Source organism: Podarcis vaucheri, assembly GCF_965113315.1.
Source record: "Podarcis vaucheri genome assembly, chromosome: 6".
NCBI lineage: Eukaryota > Metazoa > Chordata > Lepidosauria > Squamata > Lacertidae > Podarcis > Podarcis vaucheri.
The window spans coordinates 95,114,446-95,131,841 of record NC_138764.1 but is presented as its reverse complement, the minus strand read 5'-3'; the positions used below and the strand labels follow the sequence as shown (position 1 = coordinate 95,131,841).

The 17,396-nt window shown below is 43.9% G+C and overlaps 1 long non-coding RNA gene across 1 annotated transcript; it reads left to right on the top strand.

Annotated features, from left to right (window-relative positions):
• Window positions 1–397: 397 nt before the first annotated feature.
• LOC309534391 lies at window positions 398–16,371 on the top strand. The gene is made up of 4 exons (XR_014220671.1): window positions 398–516; window positions 12,846–13,030; window positions 13,446–13,580; window positions 16,213–16,371. It is a non-coding gene; the product is annotated as an uncharacterized lncRNA (long non-coding RNA).
• The last annotated feature ends 1,025 nt before the right edge of the window (window positions 16,372–17,396 follow it).

Sequence of the window (17,396 nt, the reverse complement as noted above, 5' to 3'; positions counted from 1 at the left end):
GGGACAGAGCAATGGGAGCTCACCCCATCTTGGGGAATCGAACCACCGACTTTCCAATTGGCAAGCCCAAGAGGCTCAGTGGTTTAGACCACAGCGCCACCCACGTCCCTACTAAGCTGTACCACTACCCACCCACAAAATAATCAAAATACCCTTAAAGGGACTAGAGCCCTCTTTTCCTTTGCATCTGGCCACATGGTTTTCAAAAGACAGTGACTGCATGTTTTGCACTCTCCCATGACTTGCAACGGATGTATTGAATCTGACAACTTTCTGCCCACTTTGTCCCTGTGTTTTATTCTTCAGATTAAGTAGCTCAGTGGTTTAGACCATAGTGCCACCAGCACCCACTCCAGCAATAACATTGTTCTATACTGGAACTTGAGCCAACTGCCCAGACAGCCAAGGGAAATTCCCATAGCAACTACCCGGCCTTGTACATTCTGTTTTCTTTTACTGCCCTAGGATGGCAACCCGGTACAAGGATCTGCAACAGCTGCCCACCTGGTGGAAGGGGTAAGCATCCCTCCAGTATAGAAACGTAAGGAGCCATCCAGCAAGTCAAAGGATTGTAATGCCATCCCAGAGTCAAGAGTATCTGACCAGTAGTGGAGGATATCTCTTTAATCACCCATGCCCACAACACGGGCAAAAAAGATCCTTTACTACCACACCCTCTCCAGCACGTGGAAGAGGAAGAGGTAGACTTTGGGATTCTAGACAATCTCTCTGGGGCCCAATGTCATCACAGTACAGCCTTAAGTTCCTCTTCCTATATCCTAGCCAGGGCCGTCTTAAGCATATCCAGTGCCATGGTGCAAAGCTCCCTCTGGCACCCCCCCCCCCATTTCCCAGAGGTTTTTTTAGGGAGGACGGCGCTGCCAGTGGGGCTGGATGAGGCAGGCAGCAGCTGGAGGGCAGCTCCTCTGGCAGGGAAGAGGTGGAGGCTGGGGGAGGGCAGCAAGCTGATGCTGGGAGGCAACTTGTCCAGCTTCCACCTCTTCCCTGGCGCCCTCCAGAACCTGGTGCCCTGGCACCCCACGCCACTAGCCTCTATAGGTAAGACACCCCTGATCCTAGCTGGAAAAGTCTGAAGCCAGGGCTGTACTTAGATTGTTCCCCAAACTTGATTTTCAGTTTAGATTGCTAAACCCTCCTCCCAAATCCTTTCAAACTTCCATATGAATGTCTAGTAGCAATTTATGTATCTTTGATCCTACCCCCTGCAAAAATTGTTAATGATTGAAGCCCAGCCCTTCACCTTCCTACAGGGTTGTTGCTCCATACAGTTTGTTGCTCTCTAGATGTTACTCAATTCCAACTCCCATCAGCTCCAACCAGCATGGCCAAGAGTCAGGGTGGTGGGTGGTGGAGTCTAGCAATATCTGGAGGGTCACAGGTTCCACACCCCTTGTCTGGTACAAAGTGCTAATATGCCTCTGAAATAGATCTCCAAAATTTTGAGATCTCAGGGTGCAAAGGAGTACTTATTACTCAATAGATCTCTTAAGAAAAATTCTAGCACCATTCATAATCCTGAAAAGCTAGCAAAAACACTGTTTTAGAATTAGATATCTATCTAAAACAACTACTTGAGATCATTGCCCAGAGTGAGGAAGGTTTTTTTTTATATAAAAAGCTCAGCTGTATAATTCAAGAAGCATTGTATAAAGCCCACTTACAAAGTGCTGAGACATTATGCAACAAATGTGAGTGTTAAAACATGTCATAAAGCAACTTGTCTCCCAAAGATAATGGATTTGGTTCCACTAAAGATAGTAATCTGTGAAAATAATTTTGCTTAATGTTCACTGAATTTGTGGGTTTTAAGTAAAAACTTTTCCAGAAGGGCCAAGAGATTTTTTTTCTTTTTTCTTCTTACCAGCTTTGAAAAAGATACCCCAATTCTAGCTGCTGAATCCACAGGAAACATTTTTCAGGCATGATGGGAATTCACCTAACCTGCTTCACACATTGGAAGCATTTGGGGGGAGCTGTAGGATTGTACTCATTTGACCCATTCCCAATGACAACATGCTTCCCCCTCACCAGTACACCCACCAGTCATACCCCGGCCAACCATGAATTTGGGGACAATGTGATGGGGCTCGATATGCATCTTCTTATACAAAAAGTAAAAAGTCATCATGCAGTTTGTGTGGCTTCCCATGTATGCTGCAGCACAGGGAATGGCAGGCTGGCCCAGGCGAGCTGTTTAATGAAGTGTGTGTGTGGGGGGGTGTATTTTGTGCCTCCCCCTTCCACTAAATGTGCCTGCAATGAGCTTTAATGGGGGAGGCCCTTGATCCAAAAGTTTAGCAAGCCGCTGGGTGAAGCGCTTACCTCGCACATTAAATGTGCCCTTCAAAGGAGGTGGAGGTTGGGGCAAGCTGTGAGTGGAGGGGATTGGGATGACCTGTGAGGGGAGTGGTGAGCTGTGAGAGGATGGGCAAGGGGGTGGGCGAGGTGGAAAGGGAGGGGCTCTTGGTATGGGAAAAGAGCAATTGCCAAAGAGGTAGGTGGGTTGGAGAGCAGAGATGGGGCAGAGTCCCTAGTATGTACACACACATACATGTACACACACATGTATGTACACAAATGTTCTCCATTCAGGATCCCCTTTCCCTGAAAGAGTCTGAAGGTCATACGCCAGTACTTGTAAAGCCCCAGTAGGCAATATACAACAGGGGTTGCCACAGGGGTTTGGGCAGGATGGCATTGCTTGGCTTCCCAGCGCCATTTTGTTCTCAGTTACTGAGAGGGAGATGCAGTGGGGAATCAGTGCAGGCACAGTGCCAATCCAACATTCCTGCCATTGCACTCACACATCACCAAGCTCCTCACTGCCTTTCCTTCTCAGTATCCAGCAGTGATGTGCAGCATTGGGGAAGCTGGTAAGCACTACCTGAGATCACCACTGGCCACATCTGCCAATATGATGCAGTACGTTTCCGAGCACAATTCAAAGTGTTGGTGCTGACCTTTAAAGCCCTAAACAGCCTCGGTCCAGTATATCTGAAGAAGTGTCTCCACCCCCATCATTCTACCCAGACACTGAGGTCCAGCACCAAGGGCCTTCTGGCGGTTCCCTCGCTGTGAGAAGCCAAGTTACAGGGAACCAGGCAGAGGGCCTTCTCGGTAGTGGCACCCACCTTGTGGAACACCCTCCCACCAGATGTCAAAGAGAACAACAACTACCAGACTTTTAGAAGACATCTGAAGGCAGCCCTGTTTAGGGAAGCTTTTAATGATTGATGCATTACTGTATTTTAATATTTTGTTGGAAGAAAAAGATGTTGTGGGGAAGCCCAGCCAGATGGGCAGGGTATAAATAAATAAATTATTATTATTATTATTATTATTATTATTATTATTCTGGTGTGGCTGGACTAAAGCATCCATCATCCATCCGATCATTTGCCACACTGGCAGGGGTTGATGGGAGTTGTTGGACTACAACTTCATGGCCCCTTCACATGGCGGCCAAACTCACAGCTAGGGCGGCACGGCCATTGCACATCTTTGTGGGAAGGGAAAGCTTACCAGCACGCCCCCACAACCCCCACCTGTATCCTTTCAACACATGAGAGAGGTCATCTGACTTAACTGCAGAGAAGTCATCCCCTTTACATGCCAATAGAAATAAGGGACCTCCAACTTCCACACAAACACAAGCATCAAGCACCAGGGAGAGGTAGGTTCCCAATTCTGTAAATAAAGAGTACAACTAATGTAGGAAATCTAGCAGAGAAAACCATTTATATCAAAGTTCTCATATACGCCCAGGGGATTGCATCGTGGAAAGTGTCGATTTAAAAGGCTTCCTAGGGAAGGAACATCTCCTTAAAATCGGTCTAGTTGTATTTGCGATGCAAAAACTTGTTTGATGGCATAACACTGTAAATCTTAACCTGAGACTTGCAATTCAGTGAAACGTTGAACGAAAGGAATGTTTATATTCATATTCTTTATCCTTCTTTTATGCTCACAGTTTGTAGAGGGTGCATCTGTTTGCCCTGTCTGCTCCACCCCTGCTCCACCCCTGACCTTTCCAATAGAGTCAGGCAGTGTTATTTTTCTGGATACAGTGGTGCCCCACAAGACGAACGCCTCGCAAGATGGAAAACCCGCTAGACGAAAGGGTTTTCCGTTTTGGAGGCGCTTCGCAAAACGAATTTCCCTATGGGCTTCCTTCGCAAGACGAAAGCCCATAGGGAAATCTCCGGGACAGCGGGGAAGTGCAGCGCGTCTTCCCCACTGTCCTCGGACCTCCTCCGAAGGCTGGCGGTGGGGCGGAAAGCCCTTCTCCCCGCGCCAGCCTTCGGAAGGCTCCTCTGAAGGCTGGCGGTGGGGCGGAAAGCCCTTCTCCCCGAGCCAGCCTTCGGATGGCTGTCCTGAAGACTTGCGGTGGGAGGAGGGTTTTCCTTCCCACCGCCAACATTCAGAATGCTGTTCTGAATGTTGGCGGTGGGGAGGAAAAACCCTCCTCCCACCGCAAGCCCCGGGAACAGAGGAGAAGCGCTGCGCCCCTTCCCCTCTGTTCCCGTACCTGTCCTGAAGGCTTGCGGTGGGGAGAAAAGCCCTTCTCCGCACCGCCAGCCTGGCAAGCGGTTTCCATAGGAACGCATTAATTGATTTTCAATGCATTCCTATGGGAAACCGTGCTTCGCAAGACGAAAAACTCGCAAGAAGAAAAAACTTGCGGAACGAATTAATTTCGTCTTGCGAGGCACCACTGTAAAGAGGTGCCAGAACTCACCATAAACGCCCCCCTTGTTCTATTATAATGGCAGTGGTGCCCACCTGAGAGGTACCGGAACTGAGTTCCGGTGACTTCTGGCTGAAAAAAAGCCTCGTAATTAGCCATAACTAAGGTGGCCTACACACGATTGGCCAGATTCAACTACCCCATTCCACTAGTGGAAGCTAGCACATGGATGCTTGCTGGCACAATGGAGCTTTCTCCTCCTTCCCCATATCTGTGCAAGGGAAAGAGAGGGGAGATGGTTCTTTCTGACAAGCAGAAATGTTTGCACTGAAGGAACCATCTCTTTAGTGCTATGTTAAATTCCACCCTGTAGAATTAAAGCACATTCCTGCTTCCCCCTGCCAAGAATCCTGAGAACTGTAATTTGTTAAGGGTTCAGACAGCTGTCACAAAGCTACAATTCCCAGCACCCACAACAAAGTACAGTTCCCAGGGTTCAGGGAGATGCCATGCAACTGAATACCAGTCACAGGACATCACAAGCAGGAGAGTGCTGTGGAATTCATGTCCTGGGATATAAATGAAATGAATTAAAGGCTGGGGTGAAGCTTGTGAGGGCTTGGAGTTCAATATTTTTTTGCATTGTTAGTTAAAGAAACAACTTGGGTAGTAGAGTTTTATGGAATGTCAGCCTGAGACACCCAGGAAAGATACATCAGATCAGTCGCTTCCATAAATCAGAGCTATGATCAAGGCAAGATCAGCCATTGATGTGGCTAAATGTAAGTTAGTTTCTTAGATCTCAACATTTCAGCAAATGTGGAACAAAGAGATCATGAGTAAGTGAAGCCAATCAATTGCAAAATGGATCAGAGTCAAGGCTGAGTAGAATTGTTTTCCATTATGACTATTTAGATGCTTGAGTCGTCTCATTCCTGCCAACAATAAGTTATTCAGTTGAAATGGAAATAAGGTATCTGAATGGGGTATACATCTTGCAACTTTGTGAATGATGGAAAGATCTGAAGTTGGACACTTGACCCTTTTAAACTTGCTGGTAATGTTGGAATTCATTGTTACATTGTCATAAAAGCTTTCATTAACACCGTGACTGCACTTACTATGAAAAACCTTGTTGTGCTTCATTTCCAGCTGTAACAAACACTAAATAAAATAAAATAAAGAAGGAGTAATATTAATCCATCCTTGAGCGTGAGAGAACGGTGATCACAGCCTCAAAGAGCAGTATGGCAATTGTATTTACGTATTGCATGCTGTATTTGATATTATGGTTGAGGCCAATTGGTGTTCTGCTGGCACTATATATTCACAGCTAAGGGCTGGCCAGGAAGAGGGAGGAAAGAGAAAGAGATTTAGTGTTATGGCATAGAACAGGGGTGGGGAACCTGTGGCCATCCAGACGTTGTTGCTTGTCAACTTCATTGAGACCCAACCAACATGGCTAATGGTCAAGGATGATAGGAGTTGAAGTCCAACAACATTTGGAGGTCCACAGGTTCCCCAGCCCTTCTATAGAGATCAGCTGCTCTCTTCCTAGGGTAGACATGTGCCTTACTTTCCAGAGGAAGTGAGTTGTTTGAATGGCAACTCACTCTAGGTCTGGTTGAAGGATAAAGAAAAATAAATGGCTCAGGACTGCAATACCTCAAGGACCACCTCTTTCCATATGAACCTACCCAGACCCTCAGATCATCATCTGAGGCCCTCCTTCATGAGCCTCCTCATCGTGAGGTCTGGAGGGTGGTAATACGAAAACGGGGCCTTCTCTGCCCCATCTGTGGAATGCTCTCCCCAGGGAAGTTCGCCTGTTGCCTTCATTATACACCTTTAGGCACCAGGTAAACATTCCTTTTTAACTAGGCCTTTGGTTGATCTGATTTCCATCCTATGACCTTGTAAAATGTTTTTTTTGGGGGGGCGGCAGCTATTGGGTTGTTGTTTTTATGTATTCTGTGGTTTTATGTCTTGATTCTGTGAACCGCCCTGAGACCCCCAGGTAAATAAATAAAAATAAACAATAACCAGGGAGATTGGGGACCTTAAGATTGTCCAGCAACAGTTAGCACCTGGGCAGTAGAATGAGCTGGCACACAGGGCTGGTGTTATGATTTTGTGTTATGACAGAGACCAGGGGTGGGCAGGCACAGCATCTATGTGAGTGCCTGGGCACCCGCAAAATTGCAGTTACACCAACTTGTCAGCCGCCTAGGCCACAGACCTCGGAAGGGCACACTTTTCAACAGATTGGTTTTAGTTATATCTTATACATTCCCGATAACATTTTACTTTTATTTCATATCCCTAGCACAGTTTCTCAAAGCTCAAACACATAAAAACTTGCAATGTTGCGAAAGACATTAGTTGATTTGGCAACTATAGCCGCAGAACATGCCCTAGCGTCAGCCCTCGGCCTGAGGGAATTGTGGACGAAACTTGCAAAGGAAAAGACACGCAAAGTGAGATTTTGCTGTGAAACTTTTAAGAGACTTAAATTTTAAAATGGCGATTTGCGAGATTATTCAAAATGGTTTGGGTGCTTGCACCTTTCCTTCTGTATCTGAGAAAGATAATCAAAGATTGTATTACTTATTCTTGCAATTTAAAACAAATCTAGCAGTTCCAGGCGTGGGACTGTTAATGTTTTCTACCAGAAACCTGTTTTTGAAAACTGAAGTTAGCATATATATTTTTTAAATTTTGAGGAGGGGAGTGCAAGTATTTAGCCTTGCTTAGGGTGCAAAAATAGCCTGGTGTGGCTCAGCTGGCACACATTCTCCCTCATTACAGTGAGAGGCATCACATTTCTATTTAAATTATACTAATTATTTCTAAATTTGCATTTCTACGCTCACACATATAAGCACATGCAACTTTTGTATGCAAATTTGTGCTGTGTTTGCCACCCCCTCCATTCTGGGTGGTGAATAAGTAGTCACCTTATATCCAACTCCTCCCTCAGTTCTTGAGATTTACTGAAGCCCCAATCCAGATCCCATCATGCGTGGATATTCCATTGGAAGCTTCAAGGAGGTGGGTCTTTTCAGTAGGGATGCTCTCACTTGGAAGTTTGCCAGCAGCAAAGTAGAAAGAAAATTGCTCTTCCATCAAGCTTTTAAGAGTTGAATGATCTTATTTATGCTATTGATAGTTGCTTTAGTTTTATGATTTAAGTGGCATTAAAGCAGGGTTGGAGAATCTTAGGCCTGCCAGTTGTTGCTAGACTGTGGCTCTCTTCACCCCTTTTTTCGCCAGTTAATTTTTATTGAATTTCCTTTCTTTTAAAGCAAATTAACATCAAATTAAATACATAATTTAATGCATAATTTAAAAGCTGACTTCCCATCCTTCTTCCATGGTCTTCTATGCAGCATTTTACTTTTATCTATTCTATAATTCTATAATTCTTCCATTACTATTATATTTTATTTTCCATCCACTGCTCATATTTTAATTCAGCACGTGATTCCATTTAACATCTAATATCTCTGAATGTCTAAATAGGGAGTTTATGAGGAATTAAAGAACCTTTTAATGAGGGTGAAAGAGGAGAGCACAAAATATGGTCTGAAGCTCAACATCAAAAAAAACGAAGATCATGGCCACTGGGCCCATCACCTCCTGGCAAATAGAAGGGGAAGAAATGGAGGCAGTGAGATATTTTACTTTCTTGGGCTCCATGATCACTGCAGATGGTGACAGCAGCCACAAAATTAAGAGACGCCTGTTTCTTGGGAGAAAAGCAATGACAAACCTAGACAGCATCTTAAAAAGCAGAGACATCACCTTGCCAACAAAGGTCCGTATAGTTAAAGCTATGGTTTTCCCAGTAGTGATGTATGGAAGTGAGAGCTGGACCATCAAGAAGGCTGATCGCCGAAGAATTGATGCTTTTGAATTATGGTGTTGGAGGAGACTCTTGAGAATCCCATGGACTGCAAGAAGATCAAACCTCTCCATTCTTAAGGAAATCTCGGAAAGTCTTAAAAGTGCCAGGGCCCTCATATACAGGAATAATTCTCCTCCTGCGAACTTCAGTGTTTCATCTACTCCAGAAGGGTTTCCTTCTTCCTGTTCTTTTGAGTTTATGAACTGAAATTTCTCCCTCCATGATTAGGAACATTGGAAGCTCCTTTGTATTGAAACAGATCTGTGTTGTTTGCACTGACTCACAGCAAGTCTCCAGAATTTCGGGTAGAAGTTTCGCCCAGCTCTACCTGGAAGTCATGAGAATTGCACCCAGGACCTTCAGCTCTGCCACGAAGGGCGGGATTAGGGCAGTGCAAGCGGTGCGGTCACACTGGGCATGCGGCCAAGAAAGGTGCCTTCTCAAAGCCTGACAAGTGCTTGCCCAGTTTCATGAAGGAGGTGTGAGGGCTCTGGCAGGCTTCTAGAGTCCTCCTCCTACTTCCCAAAGCAAAGCAAACACTTACTGGGATTTGGGAAGGAGGAAGGAGGGTTCTAGGACCCTGCCAGAGCCTCAAGCCTTGAGGGCTGGGAATATGGTATCAAAAAAGCCTTGTAGAGTGGCATATTAGCAAGGGCTGCCCCTGGTACCACAGAGCTATGACCCTTCCCCTTATATTTTGAGTCCCTGCTATTAATTTTAAGGAACAGAGTTATAAATTGTACCATGGTTGTTCTTTCACAATACAGTGGCACTTTGGTTTATGAACTTAATCCGTTCCGGAAGTCCGTTCTTAAACCAAGGCGTGCTTTCCCATAGCAGCGGGGGACTCAATTTACAAATGGAACACACTCAACAGGAAGCAGAACATTTTCTTATTCCAAGGCAAAGTTCACAAACCAAAACACCTACTTCCGGGTGTTTTGTTCTTCCGGGTGCAGCGGTCTTAATCCAAGTTGTTCATAAACTAAGCTGTTCTTAAACCAAGGTACCACTGTATTGTTTTCTTGATCGTGTCTGTGAACTGCTCTGAGTAAAAATTTTTTATAGAAAGTGGTGTGTGTGTTTTTAATCAGCAGATCGCAGGCCTCCTTGTCACCTTTGACTGGAGACTGGATTTGGGGACTTAGGCATGCTAAGCATGTGAGCTTTTTCTCGATCTCTTACATCAGCACCGCAAAACCAAAGAAAACAACTCATCCTGCTATCTTGAGCCAGTTCTAAATTTCCCTTCCCAAACCCCTTTCAATAGAAAGCTCACTGGCAGGTTAACAGTTTGATTTCATGAATCAATTGGATTCTACAAGTACTGAAGATTGCTTCATTTACAAATCATGCATGCTAGCTTGCACCAATTAAAATGGGATGAAATTGCATTCATCCGTAGGATCATTGCATGCTTTGGGATACATGTATATTCCAGTAGCACACTTCACCCTCAGGCAAAGTGCTCTGATGTGGGAAGGTCTGTTCACGTGCCCTTTGGCATGTGGAGAAGCGTGTTGGGTTTGCTTTGCATATTTTGAAATATGCTGCATGATATAAACAACTTCCAGAACCTGGAGTGTGCACATGGTGCTGATTCTTTCTAGACTGTGACTGTGCATACATCTCCAAAAGAATGGTCAGCCTGATGTGGTTTGACAGCACCAGTCACCTGTCTGGACTAGGAGGGGATGGAATCTAGGTCATTTGTTCTCCCTTTCTGCCTCAACATGAATTTTCAAAGCTGGCAGTCATCTGTTTAGCACATGAAGGAACAGAGCTGCTGTAGATGGTTAGTTGCATTGTTTTATCTGAAGTTTTTATTTAGGGCATCACTTTATTGATTCTATTACATCAATTATATGCTACATTTCCAAATTAGTTAGTGAATCAACACACACAAATACAAATACAACCCTTTGAAGCGGATGTTGTTGGACCTAAATTCCACCATCTGCAGTCAGCATAGCTGGTGGTCAGGGATGAAGAGAGTAAATTTTGGAAGAATGTTGTTGTTGTTTAGCCATTTAGTCATGTCCGACTCTTCGTGACCCCATGGACCAGAGCACGCCAGGCACTCCTGTCTTCCACTGCCTCCCGCAGTTTGGTCAGACTCATGTTTGCAGCTTCGAGAACACTATCCAACCATCTCATCCTCTGTTGTCCTCTTCTCCTTGTGCCCTCCATCTTTCCCAACATCAGGGTCTTTTCCAGGGAGTCTTCTCTTCTCATGAGGTGGCCAAAGTATTGGAGCCTCAGCTTCACGATCTGTCTTTCCAGTGAGCACTCAGGGCTGATTTCCTACACATCTTTAAAACTAAGATGCTGGAACAACTAGACTTGCATTGTGAAATGGGCTGCTATTTTAAATGGTATAAATACCATTTAGGTATACAGTAAGCATATCCTTTGAGCAACACAAAGCATGTTTGTAAATGCTGCTAAGCCAGAGTACATAGCCACTACTTAAAAATGACAGCTATATCAGCAAAACTCAGGATGATTCTGTGAAGAATTTGCAAGGGGGTGTTGGGGGGAAGGAATAAAAGAGTTGTGCACGCGCTGAACATTATTTCCAATGAATAACTCTTCAAATGTTTGGTGCAATTCACATAGACTTAGGCATGAGTTCAAATGTACAGGATGCACAAAACACCCACCTGCTCGGAATTGCTGCCATCATTGGCTAGGAGGAAAAGTTTGCAAAAGGAGAAATTCACATTGTGTGGAATGAATTACCACGAAAGCTAATTAGAGGGGGCAGCAGGAAATTACCATTGAAACAATTGTGTTGCATGGGGGGGGGACAACCACAATCCAGTGTCCTTTTGTTCTATTTGAGCACTATCATCTCATGGCTAAAATGAAAGAAGAAATAGCTGCAAAGGTGAATGTGATTTCCTTGCATCTGAAATGGTGTAGTTTATAGTCATAAGAAGCCGGGAATGGGATGGAGGAGGATTTCATTCAGAACATATTTTGAAGCTAACTGACCTAATTCACAGTTCCCAAACCTTGGAAATACAAAAGACTTTTTTTTAAAAAAGGGAACAGTGTATAAAAATGTATACAATTTAAATATTATGTGGGTGGGTGTCTGGGTGGCTTTAAAAAGTGATCTGCAGAAAATAGGAGGGAATGGACTTACGATGGAATGCAGTGATTATATGAACTGCTTCTGTAGATATTTGTATATATATTTAGCTCACAATAATAAATACTGCACTAAAGAACCTGGGACTCTGAGCATTCTGCTAAAAGTGCCGCGAGGAATTCACGATAGCAGCGGTTTGAATCCCCACAACTAGGGGTGAGCTCCCGTTGCTTGGTCCCTGCTCCTGCCAACCTAGCAGTTCAAAAGCACATCAGAGTGCAAGTAAATAAATAGGTACCGCTCCAGCAGGAAGGTAAACGGCGTTTCCGTGTGCTGCTTTAGTTTGCCAGAAGCGGCTTAGTCATGCTGGCCACATGACCCGGAAGCTGTACGTTGGCTCCCTCGGCCAATAAAGCCAGATGAGCGCCGCAATCCCAGAGTCTTCTGCAACTGGACCTAATGGTTAGGGGTCCTTTACCTTTACCTTTACATCTGACTATAGGTGGCTTCCAACACATAAAAACATAATAAGCCACTAAACTTTTTTTGTTAAAAAGACAACCTTCCCTATGCAGAGCTGCCTTCAGATGTCTTCTAAAAGTTGTATACAGTGGTACCTCAGGTTAAGAACTTAATTCATTCTGGAGGTCCGTTCTTAACCTGAAACTGTTCTTAACCTGAAGCAACACTTTAGCTAATGGGGCCTCCCGCTGCCACTGTGCTACCGCTGCACGATTTCTGTTCTCATCTTGAAGCAAAGTTCTTAACCCGAAGTAAAATTTATGGGTTAGCAGAGTCTGTAACCTGAAGCGTATGTAACTTGAAATGTATGTAACCCGAGGTACCCCTGTAGTTGCTTATCTCCTTGGCTCCGCATAACTCCATATCCTCTGATGAAAATAGGGACGTCCTACTGTACCCGCCAACATTTCTCTGATGAAAATAGTGACGTCCTAAGGGAAAGTGGGACATTCTGGGATCAAATCAGGAACCGGGATGGTCCCTGGAGAATAGGGACACTTGGAGGATCTAACAACATCACTCTCCTCACCTGAAATTCCCAGCAACTGCCATTCGAGCTGGTGGTCATGATTCCTTCTTTTCCTTCCCTCCATAACTTTGGCCCCTGACAGATGATGTCACTGTGCCTGGGATGGAGTGAGGGTCCATGGAGAACGTAGCTTTCCAGTTTTGCAACCATCAGTGAACGTCAGACTCTGACTAACTCAAACCTTGAAACACTTAAAAGTACAAGGATATATTTGTCTGATCTTGTTTTGATTCTGTTGGGACTACTACAGAGAGAATAAAACATTCGGTAAGTTTTCTGATAGTCTCTTACATTCTTTCTTTCCATTTAAAGTGGCAAAAGCCCGTTCTCGAGTTCAGACACGCAGGTAACATCAGCAAAGTTACACTGGAATAAAATGAAAGCCCCAAAGCTAAGTGGCTGACAAAAAAGATCACACTCTGGCATCTCTCAGATCTTACTCGCAATGCGACAACGTCTGGGGCAGGCACATTCGCTGAAACAGTTCAAAGCATATGGAAAGAATTAGTCCACCATGCCAGAGGTCCTTACTTCTTTAGAACTCAAGAGTCCAGAGCATTCCTCCTTAATAAATCAGTACAGGCTGTTGTGGCCATGTTGGTGCACAAACGTTCAGAGAGAGACAAACCCACAGTTGCTACTTATTTATAAAAAATCATTTGTTCGCTGTCTCTTCCAACAGCATCAGATGTGTGGCACATGAAGTAAAACAAATGAAACAGCTACAAAATAAAATATGAACCTAACCCTGTGAAGAAAATACAATAAGCAGAACTCCGCAAATAAACTACAGCCGCTTAAGATGAAGACTTATCAGGTAAGACTAGTTTTACCAACCTTTATAAATATACAGTTTTACCATGGGAAATTCAACAACTCAGTTCGTTCCAGAGTTTCAGGACAGTTGATATAAACTTCCAGTAGCTGTATGCGAAACCAAATACACCCATACTCAATACAGGGAGCAGTAACTTGGTTGTTGCTGTTACTGTCGTTAGGATATCATTATTTTATGATGCTAGGTGTAGAGAAGGCGGATCTGACTATACTGAAATGACCTCACAGGTCAAATGGAGAGGCCTAATTCATCTCATGAACTGGAGATGTTATGCCTTCAGCTGGCAGGAGGAAATCACAGGATAAATTCCCAGGGAACTAAGAAGAGAACTAAGAGAGTTTCAAAAAACCATGCAATATTCTCTTCTGGCAAGCTAGGTGTCCCCCATCTTATATTTGTGTAGCTGGCTCTTCCTGCCTAAATGCAGAGCCTTGCATTTGTCCCTATTGAAATTCGTTTTGTTAGTTGGGGCCCAGGTCTCCAACCTATTAAGGTCATTTTGAATCCTGATTCTTTTTTATGTGGCATTAGCTACCTTTCCCAGTTTGGTGACATCTGCAAATTTGATGAGCATCCCTTCAATTCTTTTGTCCAAGTCATTTATAAAGACGTTGAACAACAACAGGCAACAGGCCCAGGACAGAACCCTGTGGCACACCACTTGTCACTTTTTTCAGGATGAGGAGGAACCATTAATGAGTACTCTTTGGGTTTGGTCTGTCAACCAGCTACAAATCCACATAATAGTTATTTCATCCAGTCCACATTTTACAAGCTTCTCTGCAAGAATACTACGGGGGGACTTTGTCAAATGCCTTACTGAAATCAAGATACACTATGTCCACAGCATCCTGATCTACCAAGTTTTAACTCTATCAAAAGGAGAATATATCAAAAAAGAGATATAAAAGCAGGTAAAGGATGAAGAGTGGGAAGAATGCACACAATTTGGGTGGAATTATTTTCTTGGTTACTAATACAGAGGAGATTTCATTTTGTTTTTTTAAGAGCACCATTTCAGCCATGTGAAAGCGAGACTCTGTAATGCTGCCAAGGTCAGCAAGACCAAATGAGATTTGCTTAATGAGCACTGATTAAATAATAATGATGATGATGACAAAAACCCCAAACCCTAAGGGGATTGATGTATTATGTCACCACTCCCTGGAGAAACTATCCTGAGCGAGCTGTTCTAGCTTGACTAAGACAAACCATGTTTCTTTGCCAGAAAATATTTATTTGAAAAGTGTCAGCTACTGTACATGTATTAATACATAGGGTATAGGGATGAGTGAATATGTCTATTTCATGTTCTCTTGGTTCCACATTTTTTTCAGTCTTAAATTCAGCTCTCCACATGTCCACATCAGTTTCCCTTAAAAAAAAATTCCTCATGGAAATTAATTATTAGTGGGTGCATCACACTGTTCACTCCGGTTATGCTTGTGGTCCACCAAGACCCCTAGATCCTTTTTCGCATGTACTGCTGGGAAGCCAGGTGTGTTTCCAAGGGCATAAGCTTTTAATTTTTGAGGCATTGCAGTCCTGCCAGAAAAGTCCACAATAGCTATATAAAACTGGCTGATCATGGAAGCTGTTTATCAGCTGCAGACATTCCATCCCTGGTTCTTTCCAAATCTTCATTGTAGCACTTTCTGGATCCTGTACCCCCATACATTGAATTAGTCACTTTTATGATGAAATAACGAGGGACGCGGGTGGCGCTGTGGGTAAAACCTCAGTGCCTAGGACTTGCCGATCATATGGTCGGCGGTTCGAATCCCTGCAGCAGGGTGAGCTCCCGTCTTTTGGTCCCAGCTCCTGCCCACCTAGCAGTTCGAAAGCACCCCTAAGTGCAAGTAGATAAATAGGTACCGCTTTATAGCGGGAAGGTAAACAGCGTTTCCGTGTGCTGCGCTGGTGCTGGCTTGCCAGAGCAGCTTCGTCACGCTGGCCATGTGACCCGGAAGTGTCTTCGGACAGCGCTGGCTCCCGGCCTCTTAAGTGAGATGAGCGCACAACCCTAGAGTCGGACACGACTGTCCCGTACGGGCAGGGGTACCTTTACCTTTAAGATGAAATATGCACCCATTTTCATATATTACCTGGCTGGTGGACTTTATACCTTAACACACACGAAACGATTACAAGCCCAAAAACTTCATGAGATATGGGCTGGGAGTTCCACACGCATCATTCACAATCTTCTTGCACCTCTTTTATCTAGACATATATGGTATTTATTTGCAAAGGTTTTATGATGGGCTATAAAATAAGCGTATCCTCTAAATAATTTGGTAACCAGGAACAGCTTTGATTGAAATGAAAAAAAATTAATGTTCTGATAGCGCTTCCTTTATCGCATTGCTCTTTATTACAAATTCTGAGTCAAACAGGAAAGAGAAAAACACCCTACACCAATATGAGGAAATATCATTGGAAAGTATTTTTGCAATTCAAGTCTTGCAGTAACGTTGCCACAATTCATTTTCTTAATTATCTTGAAAATCGTTTGCCCTGAGTGTTAACACATTTTTTTTTTGCATGGTAATATATGTAAAAAGCCTTTGGGGTTTAATGAATTATGTAACATATGTTTTCTTTTCACCAGGACTGGAGATCAGGAGTGGAAGTCTCATAAATATGGGAAATTATTATTACGATTATTGTTAGAACTTGAGAAAAACCAGCTTGTCAGCGAAGTGTGTGTATGTGCATTTTCTGAAGTTCTTCAGAGTTGCAGCAGCTTGTTCGATATATGATATTGAAATATGACACTGATGTGTGCGTGCGTGTTTGTTTCAGCAACTTTCTTGTACTGAAATGGTGCAGTCCAGAGAGAATATATCCTACGTGACTCAATTGAAATGATTAAATATGTATGAGAGCACTATGGTGCTCTTCAATGGTACTTTTACAATCAGTGGTTGTGGGTGGTGCTGTGGTCTAAACCACTTAGCCTCTTGGTCTTGCTGATCAGAAGGTTGGCAGTTCGAATCTGCACAATGGAGTGAGATCCCATTGCTCTGTCCCAGCTCCTGCCAACCTAGCAATTTGAAAGCACACCAGTGCAAGTAAATAAATAGGCATCACTGTGGCAGGAAGGTAAACAGTGTTTCCATGCGCTCTGGTTTCCATCACTGTGTTTCGTTGTGCCATAAGCAGTTTAGTCATGCTGGCCACATGACCCGGAAAGCCGTCTGTGGATGAACGCCGGCTCCCTCAGCCTGAAAGCGAGATGAGCGCCGCACCCCATAGTCGCCTTTGACTGGACTTAACCATCCATGGTTCCATTACCTTTTACCTTTTACCTTTACAATTCAATGTGGCTAATTGTAGGAAACTTTCTTGTTTGATTAAACCAATGAACATTTAAATTTTCTGACAGTGGAAAGCTGCACATGTCTAGTCAGAATTAAGGCCCATTGAGTTCAATCAGTGTCTCTCACCCAGCTTTATGTGTATAGGATTGCACCCTAATAGATTTTTCTTAGTAGCTCCAAGCTGCCATTTTAAGAAGTTGTGTGTTGGGCCATATCTCATGCTATCTCAGAAGTGCACTCATGCACACACATTATCACTTGACAATTTGTTGCTGAAGGCTGAGAAGCATAAATGAAATGGACATAATTATGGGCAAGTGAAACATTGCATTTGAATGCTCTGCTGTCCGTGGTGATTAATATGTGCTGGTTCATTCACACTAGGGGGTGGGCATACCAGCCTAAGTCTGTTCCATGCCAGTTAAACTAGCATTCAATCACAAGTATTTTGTGCTGGTGGATGTCCAAGATG